Below are 5989 nucleotides of genomic sequence, written 5' to 3'. Positions count from 1 at the left end.
ACTGGAAAAGAGTTAAAATTATTATTAAAATGAATACCTAAAAATTCAAAATAAACTCTAACATTAATTATAAAACTATACATTTTGTTAAGTTTCATTTTAAAAGGAAATCCTTTCCTTACGGCATAAGCAGAATTTAATGTTAACAAAACATTACTTGTCACAATTTTTCCCTTTAATTTTTGTTTTAGAAACTTGTCTATGACAATATCCTGTACGATAAATGCAAACTTTTCATTTTGCAATCGGTCAATTACGTTCTTCGGATCTTTCAGAATGTCCATTACTTCCATGTAATCTTTTATAGAATTAGTCTTATCCAATTTCGATTCCTGGAAATAAATTTTAAATGCCGTACTTAATAATAAACAAAACATCATTATTTATTTTCAAATTATAAAAATTACCGGAACTTTCGGGCTATAAGTCGACTTCAAGAAATAATTAAAAATTTAAAAGCATCACCTTTTTATATGATACAAGTATGATATGCATGCAAATTTCCTTTATTAATCTTCACTTTCATTCCCAGATATTAAACGAAATAGACACCAACACAAAAGCACACAAATACATATGTATCGACAGAATTTTTATCCGTCTTTTCACTTACTTGGGTTCAGGGAGTCTCAAAAATATTTGACACTATTTCAACTTTTTCTCGTGTTATATACAGTACATAACAGCCGGGAAAGTAAAATTTATAATTAATTTTTTTAATTGATTTTTTATTTTTTTAGATGATATATTTTTTGTGAAAATCCAATAAATCTTCAACCTTCGGGATTCGGAAAATTTTAATAATTTATAATTTTAATACTGTAATATAATTTTAATTCAGTCATTTACAAACATAAATGTAAAAAAACCAGGGAAAAGAAAGATTTTCCGAATACATTTCACGTCCATTGCTCAAATATTTTGTTGGTTTTCAAAAGTTTAATAAAATTCTGCAGAAATTTTAAAATATAAGAAAATAAATAAATAAAACAGAATACGACGTTATTGTTCGTTGTCAGTAAACAAACAGCTATTTAAACATTACAAAGCGTCAATGTTGTAAATAGATTAGGCAAAAATTTTGCTCACCGTGATAGAGTTAATCATGGAACCTAAATTATTTACTCCGCAGGTAAATTCCCCTTTGCCAAGGGCACGTATCAATTCCTCAAATGTTGTGGGAACTCGTTCGTAAGCGGGTGCCGTCAAGTAGGACATTAATAATCCGCTATAACTGTATTGTAAGATAACTGTAGCCAATAGCCATATTCCAAAAATGAATCTCGATGGAAATAACTTGAAGTAATTCAAATTTGCACCTGTATAAACATCATACTTATAAGAATACGATTTCCTAGATATTTTTATGTATTAATACTTTTACTTACCCTGCGAAATAACACTTCCAAATAGATACCATAACATATTTTTTACTGGAAAATCCGCTACTTTTCCTATTATTTTTGCTTCGTATCGTATTATTAGAGAGGTTATAAATGCCAGCAACAAAATAGAAACGCCAATTCCTATCCAGGTCTTAAAACATCAACAATATCAACAATATAGAGGTTATTAAACAATATTGAATGAAGTTTAGTTTTAAATTTAGAGAAATCTGATATTTTTAAATAGATTTTAATCAAATTTTAAAGGCCCATTCAATTAGATACTTATATATAACATATGAGGTTCGAAATGTACAGATTGATAAAAATCCAAAAAAATTACAGAAATTTGAATACTTAACTGTGATAATTTACCTCGAGAGAAAAAGGTTTCAAAATTGTTTTCCAATTCGTTTTCAAAGTTCTTTGTGTCGCAATAAATCGTACGTGATATACCTTGACGTAAGATGTGAATTCCATTAAAGAAAAGCGTTCATACGTCACACTTGAGGGATAAAATGAAAAGTCTGCTTGCTACATAAAAATAGTTTTAAACAATTAATAAGACGATTATTATTTTTAAAATGAAAAGAAATTTAAAAGCGGGTTCTCAATTAATATTACATAAATTGTATTTCGTAATAAAAATAAGTTTTTTATAAGTTATATCGAACAATTCAAAATTTGTCTGATACGTTTTATAAATTTCCTAAATATTGAATAATTTTCTATTATGAAGTACTTAAGAAGCACGAGTTGTTAATTAATAAAAAAATGATTGAAAACGATTATACTNTTCCTTTTGTCTTAAACACGAAATAAAAATGGTGGTCCCTGTTTGGGCGAATTTTGTTTTTTAAACTATTAAACAAAAAGAACCATTGGACGAAAATAAATTAAGAATCAAATTGTAAACTATCGTCACTAGAGGGAGGCTTTCCAAAATCTACATTTTCCAGCGCCTACTACTTCGTGGATATAAAGCCGAAACACCCTAAGAAGGTTAGATGGTTTAAAGAAGACGTTCGTATGTCATCAACTCCTTTTTTAGAAACCTTTTATATTTTTTTAATTGGAAAATTTGTGTTTTTTAAAAGGAAATATTTAGCGTTTTGACGGCTAGTAGCCTAAAAAGGAAGGTCGGTCGCCAGGATTGTATTGCCTTAAACACGAAATAAAAATGGTGGTCTCTGTTTGGGCGAATTTTGTCTTTTAAACTATTAAACAAAAAGAACCATTGGACGAAAAGAAATTAAGAATTATTAATTTTAATTAAAGCGCTTTCGATAAAGAATTATATAAAACAGTGTTTGGCCTAATTTTATCGAATGCAATTGTCATATGAAATATGCTAATGACCTGTCATGTAAGCGACAAGAAGTAGTGTTTATATTTAATTTGACAGGTAAATTGTGGCGTGGTTTATTGGCCTCATTCGTGTTTAGTGCTATAAAAGCAAGTCCGAATTGCAGGAAATTCACTTCTCTGATATTCTCTAGAGAACTTCATTCGAGAAAACATGAGCAAGTTATATTTTTCCTTTTTTATCGGTAAGTGTTTCCTAATATTTTAAAAATTATAATAATGGAAACTACAAAATATTACTCGTTTTATATTATTCATTCGAATTGTTGATGCAGAACGAAGTAATCTTAATGAATAAATTATTTCAGCATTTTTTCTTTTGGTAAATGAATGATCTTTTACAGTCAAAAATATCTTTATTAATTTTAATTAAAGCGCTTTCGATAAAGAATTACATATATAAAAGAATGTTTGGCCTAATTTTATCGAATGCAATTGTCATATGAAATATGCTAATGAGCCGTCACGTAAGCGACAAGAGTAGTGTTTATATTTAATTTGACAGGTAAATTGTGGCGTGGTTTATTGGCCTCACTCGAGTTTAGTGCTATAAAAGCAAGTCCGAATTACAGGAAATTCACTTCTCTGCTATTCTCTAGAGAACTTCATTCGAGAAAACATGAGCAAGTTATATTTTTCCTTTTTTATCGGTAAGTGTTTCCTAATTTTTTTAAAAATTATAATAAAGGAAACTATAAAATATTACTCGATTTTTATTATTGATTTAAATTGTTGATGCAGAACGAAGTAATCTTAATAAATAAATCATTTCAGCATTTTTTCTTTTGATGATTATTCGAGAAGTCAAATTATCAGAGGAAAATGTAAGTTTGTTATTACTTTCATAAAAATTAAATTTTTAATTTTACTTCTCTTGGAGTCGATGACACAGCTATCACCCTTCTTTGGATTTTGATGGGAATTGTCATTTTTATTTCTTTAAAATAATACTTTAATATTTTGTGATATTTAAATTTCTTTACCTCTTTGTGTACTTTATTTTCTTTGAAATAATTAAAAATATAATTTCTTAAAGGAATTAAAAATTTCTCCAAACATTTGCTCCAGAATTGTCTTATATAGAAATTTTAACAAATTAATTCTAATTATAACTTTCTGGNATCTTACAATAATAATAATAATATCCTTAAATAAGATTTGGGAAATTTGTACGGTATGAGAAAAAATTACCTAAAGTTTAATTTTTCTTGTATTATCTTAAATATGCCAAAACAATAACCACCAATAATTTCTCTTCCTGAATTACTAAGTTTAGTAATATTGGTGTTCTGTAAAAAAAGGAAAATATTGTAGGAAGCTTGTATATGTAATAGAAATTATTTGAATAAATTGAAATATTACGTTGCTGATAGAAATCTTCCAAACATAGTTACGGTCCAAATTACCTAATAAAAATTTTCATGTTTCATTATTTCTAAATGACATTTTCAGATGCTGATTATTTTATTTTTATTATTAAACAATGAGTAGAAGATAAATTATTTACTTATACACATTTATTTATCTATTCATTCATTCATTTAATGTGTATTTTTCATATTAATTACGTATTTATTCATTTACGCAAAAGTATATGTATAGTTTAGTAAAAATGTTATATCATTTTGTTTTATTATAGAATAGCAATCGTTGAAATTTAATGTAAAAAATTTATAATATAATATAACATTGATTGTATTGTATGAATGCAAAAGCACACATATATACATAGATGTTTACAGAGACACGATACAAACATATACATGGGTACTATATAACGAAAAATACACTCATATTCAGCACACAGAGATGGACAGAAAACATAAACTATTTACAACAAATTAATAAATAAAAACATGTAAAGAAACGTTTTAATTAAATTTATAGCACTTACTTTTATTCGAAATTACAACAGCAAAATTAGCAATAAAGAAAACCAATATATTAAAAATGATCATATCTCCTGTATAATTAACATGCAAATTGAATTTTACGAAAGTATAATAGCAAGCGTTTTTCGTAATTTTCTTTTGAATTTATACAGAAGGGTAACATTAAATGTTGTTATGACAACACGAAGTTGTTTACAATAACGTGTGTCTGTGAAGATCATTATATCTAAAAGCTAATTATTATGCCTAAACAGTTTGACAGTATTAAAATAAGAATTTAAAAAAATATTGGATTGATCCGGTTTGATAAACATGTTTTCATGAAAGCAAGTTTGGTGTAACTCGTGATAACTATTATTATAACAAATTTCATTATAACTGACGCAAAGATAATATTAAAAATTCATTCTCTTCACTGTTTATATTTTTATAATCAATTATTTAATTTACGCAACTATATTTTGAGCACATTCTGCTCTAATTGGAAAATACTTAAAAGTTATACAAAATTCAAATAAAATTACCGCAAAATCAAGATTATTCATAATTACACTGCTGACAAAATAATTATAAACTTATTAAAATTTTTAAATAGTTTAAAATTTTAAGAAAGTAAGAAGTGCAATCTTCAATAATCAAATTTACAAAAAGTCAATATTATACATACATATACTATATATAAAAGTCAAACATTTCTTTCTTCTTTTATATTCGTGAACGGTAGTTTCAGTGTTTAAAATGTTATCAATAATATTTTGTAAATAAAATTTCATAATACTAATAACTACAAAACAAATTTTAAAAACTATTATATACGAAAGAATAAATTGTATAAACTGCCGTAAAACTATAAACTACCGAAACTAAACGACAATGCATAAGTAAATTAATTAAAATATTACAAATACTAGTTTTTCTATGTCCGGTACATAGTACACATTATTCAAATATTTAAAGTTCGGGTATATCCTGACTTAATGCAAATAAACAATGTAATTTTCTATATATATATATATATACACGTATTTAGTTTATATTACATATGCAATTCATGTTTTATACTGTAATAATTCTAATGACATGATTAGTTAATGCATTGAACTTCAAAAATTTAAGTAAGAAATTAATTAAAACAATAAAAACCTTTTATTTCTATTATTTATTAATTATTTCTAGTAATTATTAAAATCTCAATGACATACTTTATATAAGATAATTAAAATTTTAAAGACTAGGGGGGAAAAAACACTAATAAATGCTGCTATAGCAAACAATTTTCAGACATCACGAAACGATTGTTTACCACAGTATTTTTAATAATTATCTCTTTGTAACGACAGTGTTAAT

The 5989-nt window shown here is 25.8% G+C and overlaps 1 long non-coding RNA gene across 1 annotated transcript; it reads left to right on the top strand.

Moving 5' to 3' along the window:
* Positions 1-3167: 3167 nt before the first annotated feature.
* LOC111642463 lies at positions 3168-3575 on the top strand. Its single transcript, XR_002759553.1, has 2 exons — positions 3168-3400; positions 3525-3575. It is a non-coding gene; the product is annotated as an uncharacterized LOC111642463 (long non-coding RNA).
* Positions 3576-5989: the final 2414 nt, after the last annotated feature.

Source organism: Centruroides sculpturatus, unplaced genomic scaffold (genome assembly GCF_000671375.1).
Source record: "Centruroides sculpturatus isolate CEXI.00-Female unplaced genomic scaffold, Cexi_2.0 scaffold1226, whole genome shotgun sequence".
In the NCBI taxonomy this organism is placed as follows: Eukaryota; Metazoa; Arthropoda; class Arachnida; order Scorpiones; family Buthidae; genus Centruroides; species Centruroides sculpturatus.
This window is presented reverse-complemented; position numbering and strand designations above follow the sequence as displayed.